This window comes from Nelumbo nucifera, chromosome 4 (genome assembly GCF_055504915.1).
Source record: "Nelumbo nucifera cultivar China Antique chromosome 4, China Antique-T2T, whole genome shotgun sequence".
Classification (NCBI taxonomy): domain Eukaryota; kingdom Viridiplantae; phylum Streptophyta; class Magnoliopsida; order Proteales; family Nelumbonaceae; genus Nelumbo; species Nelumbo nucifera.
Window position 1 is genome coordinate 59,996,879 of NC_142652.1, and position 20,604 is coordinate 60,017,482.

The following is a 20,604-nucleotide window of genomic DNA, read 5'->3' on the forward strand; positions in this document are numbered from 1 at the left end:
ACTTCAGCTTTGTAAATCTTGAAGAATTCCAAAGCTTGTGCCTTTTCATGCAGCAAATAAATATAACCATAACGAAAAAAAAAAAATCATCAATAAAAGTAACAAAATATTTTTCACCATTCCAAGCAGGTATAGGAAAAGGCCCACAAATGTCAATATGTGGGCCATAGCCGAGGCCAAGATTTTGTTGAGGGAAGTCTTAGCGACGCTTCCCATAGACAGTGCCCATAGCCGAGGCCTCCACAGATCCGCCTATGCACCGGTAAGCAAAACAAGGTAGGGGCAAGATTCCTTCTCACCCATCTCTAGTATGGACACCAAAGTCAAGGCCAAGGCCTCCTAGCAGTGGGAGCCCCCACGTCCCTTAGGGAAGGAATTGAAGATCAAGTCGACGCCACTATAGGCCATGTGGGACGTCCAAGAGGGGGACTCTATTGATGTCGATGGGGGTTGGCCGAGCTCTAATAAAGGGGATGATCCCTCTGAGGGATTGTCTTGCCATGATGAATAGCGACCCTTTCACTATCCAGGAGCAGGGTCTGGAATTCCTATATGAGATGAGCTTCGACTAACTTTTGCTTCATTGTTTACTTGTTTTTGTTGACTTTACTAATGGAGACTCATTTGTTACAGGTATGTCGGCATTACGTTGGCTTGGGGAATCGGGTCTACCTCCTCCTTGGTCACCTGAATTGGGCTACGAAGAAGAACGAGTAGCTCACAATGTGACTGCCTCAGCTGAGAGTAGCTAGGATGTGACTCTCTTAGCTCTAGGAGAGGAGAAGCAGCTTCAACAAACGCTGGAGAATGATCTGAAAGGCAGAGAAGGCTCAGACCGCTAGGCTTCAAGAGCAGCTGAAGAAGTCCAAGCTAGAGCATGCCTGTCTCGATGGTGTTGCATTGGAAGCCCAGAAGCGGGCTGTAGAGGCCGAGGCGGGGGCGATGGAGGCTGAGCATGAGCAGCAGAGGCCGGGGCGAACTTCAAGGATGTTGTCCTTGTTTGGAAGATGATGGTGGAATACAAGAAATGCCTCACCGACTACGTGGCCAAAGCCTACCTAGAAGGGATTGAAGACATGAAAAAAGAGTTGTTGAGGCTGGTACCAGACTTCTAGGTGGATGAGTTAAAGGTGCTCCCAGACATTGATGTCCTTCCCCCCGAGGTTCCTGTCGACACCGCAGCTACCGAGGACTCCATTGTCCCTCCTACCAAGGGTGGTGTGTAGATGGCCCGCCTTTCTGCTTTCTTGTTTGTTTTTGGTTTTTTTGTAAAGGGGCTCAGCCTCCCCGTCCGAGGCCAAAACTTTTGTAAGTGCTAAGAATTGAATATTTAATGAAATAATCTTTTTGCGTATCTTGTGCCTTTGTTATTTTTTTGCCTCTTCTCTTCTCTTCTCCCTCTCTCTCTTTTTTTTAAGCTAAGGGGTCTATGCCCCCCTCCGAGAGGTCACAAGTAGCAAAAGTTATTATTCGAAGTGGCCCGTTACTTAGTCACTTGCTTTAGGAAGTTAAAGGGCATTGGCCGAGGTCAAGCTATGCTGCCGAGGTGCTCGAGGCCCCTTCCCTCGGTGGGGAGGAAAGGGAGTTACCATCATCTCTCCTGACTTGCTCCTTGTCCTTAGGGATTGGTTGGGTGAGGTCGAGGTGAACTGCCAAGGTGCTCAAGGTTGTGCTACGCCTGACATTTGTCGCGCTAAGTGCTTGAAGCCGTGGCCTGATGCTACCGAGGGTCGAGGCGAGAGGTGTACCTTGGCCGACCTGGCTTTACCTTCTTCAGAGGCGCCCAGGGGCGATCCTTCGGGCGGCCAGTGTTACTGAGGTGCGCTTGACCGAGGACACCACGTCTTTCCTTCTTGGTGAGGTACTTAGGTTATTTTTAGTGTGTGTGTTTGTTGTAGGCCAAGGTTTGCAGTCGAGGCCCCTATTACTCCATCCTTTAACGTTTAGGCTAGGCAGACATTTAGTTCACGAAGAACTATGTCCCGCCCATAGTCCGGTCCAAGCGTAGGGGCCTCATGGGAGGCTGTACGCGTTGGTCGGTCATGTGGCCGAGGGGTCCTGGCCACTTGTAAAAATAATAACTTGTACACTAAAACACTGGGCTGAGAGGGAGGAACTTTGCATTAGTATTCACTGTTCAGCCAATAGAGGTTACATTCACTGGTAATACATCTGGACATTCTCCAAGTTCCATGTCCGAGGGACTAGTCTTCCATCTAAGTGTTCGAGCCAAAATGTGACAGGGCCGACGACTTGTTTGAATTTGTAAGGACCTTCCCAGTTGGGGTCGCGCTTGCCTACACCAGGCTCAAGCACCATGACTTTCCTGATTATGAGGTCTACTTCTCTATAGTGTCTCTCTTTCACCCTTGAGTTGTAGTAGCGAGCCATTCCCTGTTGGTAGGCTGCTATTCTGATTTGCACCTGTTCTCGGACTTCTTCCAATAGGTCTAGATTTGTTCTAAGTTCTTCGCTATTCTTGGCTTCATTGAACGCCTTGATTCAAAGCGTTGATTGGCTGATCTCTACTAGAATGACGGCCTTGGCACCATAGGTTAGGTTGAATGGGGTTTCCCCCGTGGCTGCCTGAGGTGTCATTCGGTAAGCCCATAGGACGTTGTTCAGTTCATCAGCCCAAAGGCCTTTGGCTCTGTTGAGTTTGGTCTTTAGTCCTTCTAGGTTAGCTTGGTTGGTGACCTCGGCTAGGCCGTTTGTTTGAGGGTAGCCCACTGAGGTATATTGCTATTTGATGCCGAGGGAGGCACACCATTCTCAAAACCTCGTGTCATCGAACTGCTTCCCGTTGTCGATGACTACCATTCTAGCCGTGATGGTAGCCAGGGGCTCGGCTTTAACCCATTTGGTGAAGTACGACTAACAGACCGTGCCAGGCCCATACTGGCCCGACTCAGCATGGCACGGTGGCTAATGGACCGTGCCAGGCCTGGTACGGAGGTCCGTGCCATGCTGGGCTGGGGGTTCACGTGCCATGCCCACAGCTCACGTGTCAGCATGGCCAAGCCCACGACATGGCCCGCCAGGCCCGTAATGGGTCGCACTCGACCCGCTCAGGAATATAGCCATTGGACCCCCTCCCAAAGGGGCCCAACGGCTAGTTTCAGCTTTTGTGGGGGGTTTATAGAAATACCCCCCCCCCCCCAATAGCTATAAACAACCATATTTGGGGGGTATTTCTATATTTTGCTTATGGGGGGTTGAGAAAATGACATAAATGCCCCCAACAGCTATATAACAACTAGTTTAGGGGGCATTTTGGGTAAAGTTATAAGTAACTTTATAATGACCAAAATACCCCTCCCAATAACTAAATAACAGATAGTTTTTTGGGTATTTTGGGTAATTGAATTATGTTCAATTCCTATAAATAGCCCTATCCTCCACCATTCTCATCACATAAATTCAACAATTCTCTTAATTCTCTCTCTCTCTCATAGTCATACATTCTCAATTATCTACAATCTGAGAAATTCTGATTAGCTGATTGTCTGATTTTGCATTCTCCAATTCTCAAGTCTCAACTTTATCAAAGTTTCAACTTTCAACAAGAAGAAGGCTTGCTCAACCAGCTTAAGTATCTCAATTCGGGAGGCTTAGACGTTGAAAGGCTTCAACCATTGAAATCAAGTTGGGATTTTGAACTAGCAATCTGGGTAAGTCGAATTAAATTAATTTTTATCTTTTTAGAATTAAGAAAAATGGCTGGCCCTTCTCAAAACCGATTCCCCAACATGTTCACCATGGATGACATTCAATCGGATCACGATAGTATTAGTGTTAGCACTGATGCGTTTGATGTCGATGGAAGTGGAACTCTCACCCCTAGTAGTAGTAGTACTATAGGAAAAAGGAAGGCTTCTAAGCTGAGTAGCCTGGTTTGGAAAATTTTCAAAGTAGAGGATATTGAGGGGAAGGGGAAAGGGGTCGTTTGCCAAAAATGTAGGGAAAACTTTAGTTATTGTAGCAAGGGTGATACGGGTCATTTGAGCAGACATCTGCTCACACATGAGCAAGAGGAAGATGAAGGGAGAGAAACAACCCAAACACAAATTGGGAGGGGGACTAATTTTGGTACTTTTAGATATTCACAAGAAAAAATGAGACAAGAACTTGCTCAGTATATTGTACATGCAGAACAACCATTTATGTTAGTTGAAGATCCAAAGTTAGAAAAATGGTTGCGTAGTTCTGTAAACCCATAATATAAAAAAGTTTCTAGGAATACTATAAGAATTGATGCTTTAAAATTTTTTTATTCATATAAACAAAATTTAATTTCTTTGTTAGCAAATCTTAATTCTAAAGTTGCAATTACTTCAGATGTGTGGACATCCATATTTAATATTAGTTATATTTGTGTTATCGGCCATTTCATTAATGAAAATTGGCTTTTGAATAAACGAATTTTAAGTTTTACTAGGCTTGAATGGCCACATAGTGGCCCATCTATTGCTGCAAGTATTTTAAATACTTTGCATGCTTATGGAATAGAAAGCAAATTATTTTCTATTAGTTTTGATAATGCTAGCAATAATGATTTTGCAATAAATATTTTAAAATCTCAATTAAAACCATGCTTAAATGATAAATTATTTAATATTAGATGTGCATGTCACATCTTAAATTATGTATTCAAGATGCCTTGAATATTATTTCAAATCATACTCCAAAAATTAGAAATTGTATTATATATATAAAAAGTTTAGGGGCAAGAAAACAAAAATTTCAATATTTATGCCAAAATTATGGTTTAAAATATAAACCTTTTATATTAAATGTAAAGCATAGGTGGAATTCTACCTATGCAATGTTTGAAAGTTGTATATCTCATAAACAAATTCTTTCTGATTTTTATAATTTAAAAATGCCTAATGATATGATATTTGAGGAAGACCAGGAAATGGTAGTCTGTATAAGAGATTTTTTAAAACATTTTTATGATGCAACAAATGAATTATCTGGAATTTATTATCCAACTAGTTCTAATTTACCGTATCAATTAATGGTAATTACTGATTGTTTTGCCAAATACAGAAATAATTCACAATTTCAATGTATTGCTGAAATTATGGAAAATAAATTTAAAAAATATTGGGAGAACATTTCTCCCCTTTATTGTTTGGCTACAATATTAGACCCTAGGATTAGGAAAGATGGTTTAGATATTTTACTTGAAACATATTATGAAAATATGAATATTGATAAAGGAAATAAAAAAAGATGAAATGAATAATTTATTGTTTGAGATGTATAGTTTGTATGAATATGAAGTTGTAGGAAATTGTTCATATTCTTCTTCTTCTCCTTCTGACTTTGAGCCCAGTAGTAGAAGAGAAAAGCTTTTTTATTTAATAAGTAGAAGGCATAAATTTGCTAGTTCTACAACAAGTTCATTTAGTGAACTTAATTTTTATTTGCAAGCATTTTTTTCTAATTTAGATGAAGTATCAAATAATTTTGATATTTTAGCCTGGTGGAGTGAACACTCGAAAAATTATTCAGTTCTCGCCGCCATGGCACATGATCTACTAACCCCTCTAGTGTTCCATCGGAGTCTTGTTTTAGTGTAGGTACTAGGGTGCTGGATGACAAAAGAAGTTGCATGAACAATGAGAGCACAGAGATGTGCATCTACTTCAAGGATTGGCTAGATGCAGAAGATAGATTACAAGACAAGGGAGGGCATGATACAACACTAGACATTTCACCCGAAGCAGATGATGAAAGTCATGAATGATGATTCATGAATTTGACTACTTGTAGAATTTTTCATTTTTTCAAATTATTATAAAATTTTTAAATTTTATTTAATTTATTTGATATATTTTTTTAATTTTTTAACAATGTAATTTTGTATTTTCAATTTGTAACCATATTGTATTTTTTATATTTTATTAATTTATTCCATTTGTATATTTCATTCATCCAAGTATGCAATGATCCAATCGTTGTATTTGTAATTCACTAATTTGTACCATTCAAATTTAAATGAAATAAAATTCCTATTTTTCTTCCAATTTGTTATTCCATCATTCTTATTTAAATTTGGTTAAGTATTTTTTTCATTTATGTATTAAATAACTTAGATTTCTCATTACTTAATTTTTTAATTAGTTCCTAATTCCCAAAGTTCATAGGAAAGTTAAATATTTTAGTTTTACAATTTTACTTAGAAAAGAAATCAAAAATTTCAAAAAATAAATAAATAATAAAAAAGCAGTGCAGCCCGGTTTGGCCTAGGCCCAAGGCCCGCCCTGTGGCCCAGCCCGGAATGGTCCAAGACCATGGCATGGCCTGCAACTCGGCCCAACCTAGGCCCGCATGTTAGCATGGCACGGCACTGGCCCTCTTGGGCCTGGACTGTGGGCCATGCCGGGTCGACCCGCAAAATTTCCACCGGGGAGGACGGCATAGCCCGTGGCAGCCCACGAGCTAGCACAGCACGACCTGCCTTTAGGGCAGGGCCGCCCACCGGTCGTGTTGTGCCAGCCCGGCACGACCCACTTTACACCTCTACCTGTGGATTGAGGGAAGGGGCCAAGGAGCTCCATGCCCCACTTGGTGAAAGATCAAGGGTTGTTGAGGGCCGACAAGGTTTGTGGCTGGTCGGTGGGAGATGTTGGAGTGTCTCTGGCACCGGTTCCACTTTCGCACTAGCTCGGCTGCATCCTTCTGAACTGTCGGCCAGAAGTACCCTCGCCTTAGTGCTTTTTGGGCCAAGTATCTACCTCCAAGGTGGTTGTCACAGATTCCTTCATGAATCTCTCAGAGCATGTACTCGCCCTCCTCTCAACAGAGGCATTGAAGGTAGGGCAAGGTGAAAAATCTTTGATATAGTTTCCCTTCAAGTAGAGTGTAGTGGGCGGCCTGCCTTTGGATTCTCCTGGCCTAGTTTCTATCTTCGGGCAGTTGCTCGGTCAGGAGAAAGGAAATGATGGGATCTATCAAAGACAACTCGGCTTGCATTGGAAGTACTTGGGCTTCTTCGATGGTGAGCCGAGCTAGTTTCTCCACACAGATAGTGCAGCCGAGGGCCACACTAGAGGCAGTTGCTAGCTTTGATAGGGCATCGGCTCTCATGTTTTTGGACGACGAGACTTGTCGTATGGAAGTGGCGGGTGAGCTCCTGCACCTTGGCTAGGTATTTGGCCATGCTCTACTCCCTAGCCTCATACTCAGCATTGACTTCGTTCACCACTAGATTAGAGTTACTGAAGACCTCAATGTCATTCGAGTTGAGGTCCTTCGCGAGCTATAATCCGGTGAGGAGGGCTTCGTACTTGACTTCGTTATTGGATGTTGAGAAGTCGAATCTCAATGCATACTCTACTTCGGTGTTGTCGGGGTGAGGAGTATGAGCCCAGCTCCACTTCTCTTGGAGTTGGATGATCCGTCAACAAACAACTCCCAGTAGCCCGAGCTTCCTCCACCGGCTGAGGCCTTTCTTTCTCTTTAGCTAATGGCTCAGCTGAAGGTATATTCTGCCACGAAGTCAACAAGGTCTTTTCGCTTAAATTGCGGGCCTTGGCTAGTATTGCAATTCAAACTCAGATAGCTCGATGACCCATTTGGTTAGTTGTCCCGAGGCCTCAATTTTGGCAAGGATGGCTTTGAGGGGTTGATTGGTTAGGACTGTAATGGTGTGATCTTGAAAGTACGACCTGAGCTTCCTAGCCGAGACCACTAGGGCAAAGTCCAACTTCTCCACCTTAGGATATCTGGTCTTAGCATCGCAGAGGACCTTGCTGATGTAGTAGATTAGTCTCTACACTCCATCTTCTTTGATCAGTAATGAGCTAATGGCCTCATCCCCGGCTAAAAGGTATAAGTATAAGACATCTCCTGGCAGTGGCTGAGTGAGGAGGGGAGGTGAGGCGAAGTACGACTTCAACTATTCAAAGGCATGTAGACATTCTTCTATCCATTGAAAGTCTTTCCATTTTTTGATGGCCCGAAAGAAGGGTAAACATTGGTCGGCCAACTTCGACATGAAGTGGTTGAGGGCAGCCACTCGGCCGATAATCCTTTGGGTCTCCTTGACCAACTAGGGTGGTGCCATATCTAGGATAGCTCAGATCTTTTCTAGGTTGGCTTTTATACCTCGCTATGTGACGAAGAAGCCTAGGAACTTGCCTGATGTGAAGTTGAAGATACTTGCTAGGATTGAGCTTCATGTTATATCTCCGCAAGGTGTCAAATGTCTCGGCTAGGTTTGAGGTGTGTTGATTGGGTCTCAGGCTCTTCACCACCATATCATCTACGTAGGCTTCGACATTTCTCCCAATTTGATGCTTGAAAACCTTGTTCAGAAGGCGCTAATAGGTGGCCCCAACATTCTTGAGGCCGAAGGGCATGACCTTCTAATAGTACGTGTAATGCTCAGTAATGAAGGAGGTCTTCTTTTCGCCCTCAAGGTGCATTTTGATTTGGTTGTATCCAAAGAAGGCATCCATGAAGCTAAGTAGTTTGTACCCTGTGGTGGCGCCAATGAGGTGGTTTATCCTCGGCAAAGGAAAACTGTCCTTGGGGCAGGCTCAGTTGAGGTATATGAAGTTAATACAGATCTGCCATTTCCCATTAACTTTCCTTATCATAACCACATTTAGCAACTAGTTAGGGTAGTGTACCTCTCGGATGAAGCCCACATCGAGTAGTTTGTCAACTTCCTCTTCTATGGCCTTCCACGCTCATCCTGTGAGTAATGACCGAATGGTCAATTTCGGGCAAGCTAGCGGCAAACCAAGCAAAGACATTGGCATTAGTTCAAAGGAAACTTACCAGTTCGGGTAGGCTCTCTGGGAGAAGGTTGGACCCGATGCAAATTGTCTTCTTGGGCTTGGCCTTGTCTAGGGGAACCAAGATGAGGTCATCGGCCAGCTGGCCTTGGCTCGCTGGCTCCTCCCTAAGGTCGAGACCATCAAGTGGTAGTGTTTCCTTGTTTTTACCCTATAGTGCTGCCACATAGCACTATTTGGTGGTTTGCTGGTCCCCCCCGAACAACTCTGATGCGTGCTTAGTGGGGAATTTGAGGGAGAGGTGGTAGGAGGAGATAGCTGCCTTGAGTGCATGGAGGGTCAACCTCCCGATGATGGTGTTGTAGGGGGAGCCGATCCTCATGACCAAGAACTCGTTCATCCATGTCACCTGCTGAGGCTCTGTCTGTACCATTACAGGTAGGATGATTCTTCCTTCTAGCTTGACCACATTGCCAGAGAAGTCGACGAGTGGTACGTTGGTAGGCTAAAGGCGCTCGGCTGCCAGCTTCATCTTCTCAAATGCATCATAAAAGAGGATATCGGTCGAGGATTTGTTGTCCACCAGAATCCTCTTCACCATAAAATTTGCTATGATGACCGAGATAACGTGCGCATTGTCATGTGGAACTGAGATCCCCTTCAAGTCCTTGTCTATGAACACGAGGGTTTCTTCTTGTTTCAGCTTCTTGGGTGTCGGTCCCTAGATGTTTAGTTGCCTGGCGTAGGCCTTGCGAGCCGAGGCTGTGCACCCGACGATGACGTCTATGAAACCGGTTAACTGTTGGTGCTACTACAAGGATGAGGGTCCGCCCTCGCCTCCAACGTACTGTCCGAGGTGGCTATGGTGAATGAGGAACTCAATTTCATTTTTCAACTCATAGTAGTCCTCGGTGTCATGGCCGATGCCGCGGGCGCACTTGTAGTACTTTTTTGGATTTCCCCTCTTGGGGTTCCTCTTCATCTTCTATGGCCACTTCATGTATTCCTCCTTCCCGACCTACATCAGGATCTACATCCAGGTGGAGTTGAGTGGCATGTATTGATTGTAAGCTAGGGCTGAGGCTGGTGGCTTCTTGTTATCCTTGTTGTTATTGTTGTTGTTGTTGTTGTTGTTTTTGCGGTGGTCTCTGTTCTTTCTCTTCTTCTTTGGACCTCTGTGATGGCGGTCAGCCTCTCCTTCCTGACTATCACCAGCTGAGGCCTCCTTGGCGGTGATGTACTTCTAAGCCTTCTTGATAAGTTCCTCCTTGGACTTCTACGGGGTCTTGGCTACCTAGCACTTGAGGGCCAAACCGGGTAGGAGGCCATTGATGGCAGCGTGCATGGAGACCATGGGGTCGAGGTCTCAAACCTCGAGTTCTTCTTTCTTGAAGTGATCGATGTAGGACCGCAGACTCTCGCCACACTTCTATTTGACGGCCATCGGGGAAGTGACACTCTTCTGGCATCACTTGCTGCTGATGAAGTGGGCAAGGAAAAGGCTGGCAAATTTCTCCCGCGAATCGATAGAGCGAGGAGGGAGCCCAGAGAACCATCGGTGGGTGGCCCCTTTGAAGGTCACCCGGAAAGTCCGACACGCCAGGGTGTCGGAGTATTCGTAAAGGAACATGAGTGCATTTAAACTTTCCAAGTGGTCATCCGGGTCGGTCATTCCGTTGTACATTACCAACGCTGGTGCCTTGAAGTGCCGGGGGAGAGGCTCGGAGATGATGTCTGAGGTGAAGGCATCCATCATCCCAAATGGATGGCTTTTATTGGTTGAGGCTTCAACTCGACATTCTCTGACTTAGCGGAGCTCCTCCTTGATAGCTCCAAGTTGCACTTGCAGATCCACAATGCATTGGTCGAGGGGGGTCTGGGCGCCATCCTGGTCCTCGCGGACTTAGTGGGGGTCAACCTGGACCCCCAAGTATTCTGATGCGGGCCCTCCATTCCTCCTGGCTTATCTATCATTCAAGAGGTCTCAGAGATCTGAGACGTGTGAGGGAGAGGCATGGCATCGGCCCTCGGCCCTAGAGAGGGGGCTGTGATGGCTTGACCACCCGCCTTCATCTCGGGAGTGCTCTCTTCAGTGGCGGTGATGGTGCTCTGAGTCTCAGTAGTGGTCGCGAGATTATGTAGATTCTTCCCTTCTTCGACTAGGGGGTCGCGAGGTCCTCTACGACTGACTAGCATGTCGGCTGCTATCAGACTCTGAGGGGTCAGCCCTATTAGACCCGACTGGGCCGACGGCTAAGGGGTCTAGAGACACACACTCTCCATTAAGCCCCAAGCTTCCAGCGGAGCAACCGACCTTAGGGTGGGCACCTACCGAATGCCCCACCTCATCCAATCTCCTACTGAGGTTGTCAAGTCTGTCAAGGACCATTTGAAGGTCCCTTGTGACCAAGTTCTGGGTGTTCCTAGTGTTTCTTTCCGTGCTGACTAAAGCTTGGGCTTAGGAGTTGATTCTTTTAGTTATTTAAGGAGGTTTTGTTGAGGGAAGTCTTAGCGACGCTTCCCACAAGCGGATATGGGTGGTGAGGTGTTTACCTAAGATGAAGATGAAGGTTGCAAGGATCTAAGGAAGACGATCTAGCCGAGGGGTTTGGAAGCAAGGGTCACTCGAAAGCAAGAGCGCCTAGAAGCAAATGGTGAGGAAAAAACGTGACTAAGTCCCCTATTTAAAGAAAAATGGATGGTCAGGATTGCCTCCGATCCAACGGCCATGCAACGACCTCCTTCACAGCCCTATCCACTGACCGCCATGCATCGCTCGCTTCGGAAAGATGAAACGATGCCAAGCAAACTTGATTGCCTTCTCGTCGCAACTCACTAGTTCGCCCAATTGCGCTGAACCTGGGAGTGTGTGACTCGGCTCGCCTAACTACTATCTCCCTCATGGCTTGCGGACTAGTAGCAGTGAGTTTCATCCTACAAGCAAGTAAGTCCCAAGCCCGGACCTCCAAGTGTCGTGCCTTCGGCACCCATAGCTGAGGCCAAGGCCTCCACGGATCCGCCTACGCACCAGTAAGCAAAACAAGGCAGGGGAAAGATTCCCTCTCACCCATCCCCACTAAGTACACTAAAGCCAAGGCCGAGGCCTGCTAGCAGTGGGAGCCCCCACATCCCTTAGGGAAGGAAGTGAAGATCAAGTCGACGCCACCGCAGGCCACATCATGCTCGTCCCTGACAAAGTCGAGGCTGAGATCCTCGTCAAGAAGGTCCAATAGCGCCTCCCGATACATCCGATGCACTCCCTTCGACCGAAGTCGAGGTCCTCAGCTCAGACCTCCACCATGGCCTTGGGAGTGGGGAGAAAATGATGTAGGCACATGTGGCCTGGTCCAATAGAGGATCGGTAAAGTTAGTTTGCAGCATGTAGAGCGGACGCAATCAGGGCGCACGTTGGCAGAGCTCGACGGGCTTTCCGAAACCAATGTCGTGGAGTCACCTGGTGGCCTTGGGTGGCTGCGCTCCCCGCGTACGAATTGCATCCACACTGTCCAAGCTCGCCTACCCCGAGGCAGCCTCAAGTATAAATTGGAGGTAACCCTCTCAAGGTAAGGGACTGGAACTTGAAATCAAGAGCAAACACTTGAGAACTTACTCTCCTTTGTGGCCTCGTCTGAGTGTTCCCACCTCAGGCTTCATCCACCCAAACTCCTCCTAGTACTAACTTGAGCATAGTCTCCGCCTCGGGTAACAACCTGAGGCCTCTAATGTCTTCCTTCATCCCTTACAGGACCGACCTCCTAGTCCTCGGCCACCTCGAACCTCAGACCACTCAACGACACCTTGGCTTAGGAGCGAAGTTACAATGTTACCCGAGGCCTCTAATGTCTTCCTTCATCCCTTGCAGGACCGGCCTCCTAGTCCTTGACCACCTCAAACCTCGGACCACTCAACGACACCTCGGCTTAGGAGCAAAGTTACAATGTTGCCCTCAACCCATTTCGACCGATAACAAGTTTCAAAAGATCTGAACTTCTTATGTCTCCCTTCTTTCTACATATGTGCCAAAATTTGTAAAATCCAATTTTTTTAGTATTCCTTCCTTTGTCAACCTTTCAATTCTTTTTCTGGAAATGTGGCCCAACTGTTTATGCCATAACATTGATGAATTTTCATTAACAATGCAACATTTTGTACCGACAACATTATATGCATCCATTAATAAAAGAGATGAAGCATATGCAGTATCAAGATTCAATTTATGTAATCCATCACATAATGTCCCAGTACCAACAACATGAGATTGAGAAATTAAACTAAAAGAACCATTTCCAAAATTAAATTAAAACTAAGAGCATCAAGTTTAGTAACTGACAAAAGGTTTCTCCTCATACTAGGTACATAAATAACATCTTTTAAGTCTAAAACAAAATCAGTGTCTAAAATCAGTCTATAGACTCCAACTACTTCAACTTGAGATTTGAGACCATTCCCCATCACCAGATCTCTTTCTCCATCACTTAACCTCTTGTTGTTGAGAAAAAGCCCTGCATATTATTTTAAATATGTTGGATTGCCCCAATATCAATCCACCAAGTATTAGAAGATACATCAGCAAGATTAGATTCAGAAACTACATAAGCTAGCAAGTTACCTTTCTTCTCCATATTCTTTTTGAACTTTAAACAATATTTCTTCATGTGCCCCATCTTCTTACAGTAAAAACATCAAACTCCACTATTCCCTCCTTTCTGCCCTTGAGGCTTGTTCGCCCTAAATTTCTTGAACTTTCCAACATTCCTTTGGCTTTTGAAAAACTTCTTCTTATTTGGCCCTTGGGGTGTCTATATAACAAGATTCACACTATCAACTTTACTTTTCTCTAGCCTTTCCTCTTCTTGTACACACATGGAAATCAGCTCACTAGGGCTCCACATGTCCTTTTGAGCGTTGTATGTGACTTTTAGTTGATCAAATTGATATGGGAGAGAATTCAGAATAAATTGGATGAGAAATCCATCATCCACATTCATCTCTAAGCTTTTCATTTAGGTAGCAAGATCAACCATGTGAAGTATGTGTTCTCTTACACTTCCCGCACCCTCATATTTTGAATTTACTAATTGTGTCATTAAGGAACTACCAATCGCTTTGGTGGAGCCAAGAAACTGCTCTTGAACCCTAATCATATATTTCTTAGCAACTATCTCATCTGGGATACCACCTCTAACATTCTTTGAAATTATCCATTTTATTACTATCAAGGAAATTCGATTGGCCCTCACCCAATCTTCATGTTTATCTTTTTCCTCTTTTGTGCTCTGATCAATGGGCTTTGGAGGTTCGTCCTCTAATAGGACAAAATCGTTCATGAGAATGGCTATGACCTATTTGTTCTTTCCAGTAAGAGAAGTTTAAACCATTCAGAGTTTCAATACTGGACAAATAGCTAAGAATTGTAGCAGTATTCAAGGATGAAAAGAAAAGGAAAAACTACTCACTACATTGCATCTCGATTCCTTATGCATGTTAAGTTAAAATCATGCCATAAGATGCATAATATCAAAAAACCAAGAGTGACCACGAAATCTTAATGGATCTAGTTCAATGAGAAAAGTCGATGTTCATTGTATTTTCACCTTTAGGCAACAAAATACAACATACAAATGCTCTCTCTCTCTCCCTTTTTTTATCTCCATTATGGTGACAAAAATCTCCACAAGACGGATTAATACGAACATCATACATTTCCAAGAATTTACACATTTGGGTTTAAATCCTTGTTATTTAAGTCATTCATATCAAACATCTTGTCCCATTGGTTTGCACAAAATAATGACCCACCTTTGGGTGCGATCACCATTTTGATGCAAAACAATGCAACTTGTCAATGGGTAATTACCAACCACTTGAACACCATACAAATTTTCAAAATCTGACCACTTTGGTAGTTACAAGATTTATCCAATTTGAATGATTTGGAATTTATTTGGCACATGATAATTCAAAGGTATAGTGAATTAAAATGTCACATATCATGCAATAATCATAATTTAGATTTGTAGGGATGAATACTAATCAAAATAGAATAACAATAATGAAAATTAAACGATAAATTAGGGTCAATACATACTAAATCCATTGAACCAGTGCCAAAATGAATTCCAAAATTCATCAAATTTTACCAAAATGCAATTTAGACCATTATAAGGTTGTAAGAAAAACTTTAGACCAAAACAATTTAATACAGCCCCTAAACTGGCCAGTTAAAGTTTTAGGTTTTACCAAACTGAGGATGAACGTAGGGTTTTATCAAAATTAGAGTGTGGGACTCACATTTATGGATTCGGGAGATCAAAAACATGAGGGGTAACAAGTTTCATCAAAACCCATTATGTATAAAGACATGAATCGGCCTGTCTTTACAGGTAAACCGGTATGGTCAAACCGGATAGTCAAAATTAACAGGAACTCATCAAATTGACATAGTGAGTTTACTCGTAGAACTTGTTGGGACATGGCAGTACAAAATGGGTGAGGCTTTTTCAGGTTCAGGTTGACCCTCGAACCCGTCATCTTCTTCGCCCATTTTAGGTCTAAACAACCTGAATAATAACAACATCTGGGCTACTATATACTTTCCATTTCAGGCCAACATTCAGTTGGAAATTGGTCATGAATGGACGGGGACCAAAAGTCGACCATTCCCTTCCGATTACCTCATCGGAATCCGGCCAAATCGCCAGAAAATGAGAATCTGAAATTTTGTTTGTTTGTTTGTAATCTTATAGTTTCTCATCCATAGGTCGAGCAGCCTTGGCTATAATACTAATTGTTAAAATCATATCAACCTTTTGCTCTTGAGAAAATAGAAAAAAAAATCCTTACCTGAAACTAGCAATCTTGAAGAAGCAACGACTACTTGTCTTTTCTGGGAGATCACATCAACCCCGTTTTAACTATTTGCTCGATGGGAGAGCTTCTCTGGATTGTGATAGGTTGCATGGGGTTGGGGACCCTCCTTTTTATAGCCATCTCAAGGAACGGTTACCTTCCCATCAAGGTAACACGTTCATGGCTTTGAATGCTCTGTGAACGTATTGGTGTTGAATGGTCATTGCAAGACCATTAAAACAAAAGAAGAAATGTTTTAAACATTTATTTGCAAGACTCCATGGAAAAATATCGTCGTTCAAGGTGGAGAGGCTTAGATGACTCCTATAGAATACTAGGTGGGTCAGAGCATAAAGGTTGACATGGATTCTAGTTGAAAATATTGGCATGGGTCAAGGAAAAGAGGCTTACATGACCCTAGTGGAATATTGGTAAGAATATCATCAATGAAGTCATGATTCAGTCAATATATATTTTTCTTACCTCACTTTCTTTCTCTTTAGATTTCTCTCTATTTTTATCTTGCATTTTTTTTTGCATAATTATTATTTAAATAAAAAATCTTTAATCAAGTCAAACACTCAATTAGCTTTTTAGAACACCATAATGTGAGAAAAACACCTAAAAGGGACTTTTGGCAAATGAAGCAATGGTTTGTACAAAAAAGCTTAGAAGAACCAAAATGCAAGGAAGTAAAGGATATGATGTGATGGTAGAGTCCCACAATAGAAATTGAGAGTGCACCAAGAAGGTTGAAACGTCTCCCAAAATGTGATGCATAAGGAAGTATTCAATTATTGGGAAATGCATAAGTACATGAAACATGGTGAATGGTAAGAAGGAAAAAACTATAAATTCAAGGGTAAAGTGCCTTTAACATTGACTCATATAAGAGTAATTATGCCCAAAGGGGTCATACACTAGTTTGTAGTGGGTACCCTCTTTCTAGGACCATCACTTAAAAACTTGCTGACTTTAAAAGGATGCGTGATGGAAGTGTATGGTAATGATTAAGGACTTACCTTACGAAATAGGTTTACCAAGTGTTTTTTTTGGTTACCATAAAATGTGGGTTTTGAAGTTGATACTTTGGTGCAAAAAATGTAGATTATGATTTTTAATTGTAACCCAAATAGGTTTACCAAGTGTTATTTTGCTAATTTCTCAAAAATCGAGGAGGTTTTGCTTTTCAGGATGAAACATGGCATGGAATGGAGGTTACAAATGACATGTTAAAAATCCTAAATAATTATTAATATAGGCATTGGATGGTTGAATCACCATTTAGGGAACATATTTCAGGGGTTGATCTCATCATCCTTTTTCTCTTTTCCCTTCTATCTCCTTCTTTTTCTTTCTCATCTCTCTCTTTTCTTTTTTCTTTTAAGCTCTTTCTTTTTCTTTCTCATCTCTTTTTTTTTCCTTTTAAGATCCTCTCACAACCACAAGGATGGGGATAGCTCTTTATATCTTTCATCAACATGAACCATGGCTTCTTATTGATTAGGGGGACTTAATTTTATGACGAAATGTATTTTGGAAGGGAAGATCAAGTCTAGTGGGTGGATGTCATCATGAAATATTCCATAGTGATTGATTTTTCTTAGCTGCCTTAGTTTCTTATAACTAATTCTTGATTCTCCTTCTGCCAATTAACTATTGCACTAGCCTTCCTTGAAAATTGTCCAACTTTCCTTGGTTATTCCCTTAGGTTGTGTTTGGTTTGAAGGAAAAAGTAGGGAAAAGAAGGGAAAGATAGAGAAATTTACAAACCTTGTATAACTTTCCCTACTTTTCCCTTCATTTCCCTACCTTTTATTTCAAACCAAACATAGCCTTATTGACAAAGTTGCTAAAAGGTCTTCCTGCTTTTTTTTGTCTTTTTTTCTATTTTTTCTCCTTTTACCTTTTTTTTTATTTTTCCTTTCCTTTTTATTATTTTTGCTAGAGCTCTTTCTTGATTGTTCTAATTGTACTTTACCTAGTTTTGACACCCATTTGTTAAGAGGTATTTATTGTGAGGAAAGAAAAGTTGATATAGAGCCTCAAAAGGCTAACTAAAGGACCTTATTTCATATAATCAGGATTGAATGCACAAAGGTCAAGCAAGCGGCCAAAGATGACATCCCTTCATTTCATTATCGACAGTGACACATATCGAAGAAGTATAGGCTTAGCAATGCAAATGTTTGGTTTAGCATTTCTTCACTCTTGGTACAACTAGGGTTCCTTTGGTAGGAGAAAATTCCCCCTAAACACTCTCATTCTTCATTCTTTCCTTTTTTCCTTTTTTTCCTTTTCTCTTTTCTCCTTCTTTGGTCTATTTTTTCTGTTTTTTTAATCCCTTTGATAGCCCTTGAGATGCATCCTATGGATTTGGCTAGTTTTTCAAAGAAAAAAAGTCTAGTGCATAAGTTCAACTAGTTTACTAGCAATTTTTGCAAATTCATAGGGTCACCAAGGAAATATAAATGACCAAGGATGACCTTCAATCCTTTCTTTGATCAATCGACAAAGCACTAGGTTAAATGGTGCCTTTATTCTTTGCCGGCTCAAGCATTATATTTGTAGCGAGTTTTATATGCTCTAACGGTTTTAATGGTACCCCAGTTTAGACAACGAGAGTGGCTTTATTAAGGGTTAGGGGTCAAGGATGGTTTAGCAAGTTGAAAGGAAACATCTCATAAAAAAGATTTTCAACTATAGAGTCTTGATTAACAACAAACTTTTTTCATAGGCATACCTTTGGGGCTTTCCACGCGTCATGAGTCGAATGCAGTTATTTCAAAAAGGGACAAACTCTACCTTTTTCTATAGGCAACTAGCCCTAATTGGACTAACTATTCTTTTATAAGTAAGCAGTTTAAGAAAGAGAAAAGGGAATGGGAATAATACTACTTTTTTTATGGAAGTGGTTGAACCCATGAAACATGTTGCTCTTGTACCCCTTTGAAAGGAATCAAGTGGCACGTAGTCCAAAATGTCTTGGAATGGCAAGAAAAGAGAGGATAGCAAACTATATACACAAAGGCAGTCTTGATGATTGGGCGAAGGGTAGAGGGCATTGACCCCCAACCTCAAATTCATGCAGCTGGTTCGAAGCTGAAGTTGATACCCAAAGTTGACAAAAAAAGCACTCATAGCATGTTGAAGAGACAATTCTTGTTCTAGGTAAAAGATGGTTCTTGAGGCCCCGAGAATGTAACAAGACCTTGAGTAATCAATTTCTAAACAACGATCTTGAGTTTTTTTTTTTGTATTGAATTATTTGCCTTTGCCCCAATAGTGGTCGTATTTCAATTTTCCTTGGCATAGTATAGTACTTTTTCTAGCACATTAATAACTCTTCTAAAAGGGGGTGAGAGCCATCAACAACAATTTTGAGTTGATGGCAATTATGAGTGGTGTGCCACGAGCTTCTATGATATTTACAATAGGCATTCTCATTACAACACTTTGGTTTATGCTCTAACGGGGTTTCTCTTGAGACACCTCTAAATATCCATCTTTAACCAAGATAGATAGTAGCTGGGAGTGTGGATAAGGTAATAGGGTAAACTCTCTCTCTCTCTCTCTCTCTCTTCCTTTAGAGAGCTTATTGTACCTTTAGAGTAGGTCTATAATCGGATCAGACTTGGATCAGATTAATCTAAATCCACGTTTGATTCGACAAGATATTAGCTGCATCCGATTCCAATCCAAAAATCTAGTCGGATTGTGTGAAGAGCATCTGAGTTTGAAATCGATCGTATTTTTTTGGATTTCAGATTTTAATCCAACTCTTACTGATTTCTCCACACCAATATAAATGTTTAGCTAAATAAAGGCCATTATAAAATTGTTTTTCAAAAACCTTAAACTTTTATTCAAAAGTTTTGAAATAAAACAATTCTTTACTTGAAACAAAAATAATTATTCAAAACGAATGAAAAGATAAAAAAGAATAGGAGATCGATCTGTAATCTATAATCAATTAAAGATTAATTTGTAATTTGTAATAGGATTAAGGAACTTGTCGTTTTCATTTAGTTGAAAAAATGAAAAGATTCAACGGTGGTAGCTTTGTTCAGGTGAACCAAATTCACTCTTACTGTTCGTGTTTGCTTAGGATTGGCTGACGGGGAGTTTGAGGAATAGATTTCCTCATTTACCCCTAAGTGACTTTATTTATGATAATAATGTATAATATATATAATATATATATATATATATGAGGTGCATCCGAGTTCGATTTGATTTTTAATCAGATTCTACTTTAACCATTCGAATCCAATCGGATACGACATGCATCCCATCCGAAACTGAGATTATTGGATCGAGCTGCGACTTTTCATATATTGTTGACAGGCCGTCTTTAGGGGGTCTCAAACATTTCATTGTATATGGGGCCATATAATCTATTGTATCCATTACAAAGGGTATCTGGCTGATCATATTGGCTCTGGTGCAATAACATCTGCTCAAGGAGAAGAATTGAGGGAACAAATTGGTGCAACAGCTTATATTGAATGCAGCTCTAAAACCCAACAGAATATCAGAGCTGTTTTTGATACTGCAATCAAGGTTGTCCTTCAACCTCCAAGGAGGAAAGATATGGACAGGAAGAAAAGTCATATAAGATATTTGGGTGGGGTTGATTGACCTCATGAATTTGGTAGGATAATTAATCGTAGCAACCAACAACAAGGTGACAGCATTGAGAAAATAATTTTCCCTTCTCATCCCATTCTTTCTCAACAATCAAATAGATCATGAGGAAGGGTGAGATGAAACTATAACTATAAAATTGCACTTCACTTCCTCTACATTTGGGTCGAGAATTTCTGCTCACACTCACACAAGAGACAACTGAAGCATAGACTTACATCTGCTCAACTGTCAATCTCCCCGATTCCGCGTAGGCCTGTAAACGGATCGAATTTGATTCGCTATCTGACGGATATCGAATACATCAATTCGAATTCGATTTCGATTATTAAATCGAATATTCGATTCAATTCGA

At 41.9% G+C, this 20,604-nt stretch overlaps 1 pseudogene; it reads left to right on the plus strand.

Moving 5' to 3' along the window:
• Positions 1-443: 443 nt before the first annotated feature.
• LOC104613398 (rac-like GTP-binding protein 2 pseudogene) lies at positions 444-20,243 on the plus strand (annotated as a pseudogene).
• Positions 20,244-20,604: the final 361 nt, after the last annotated feature.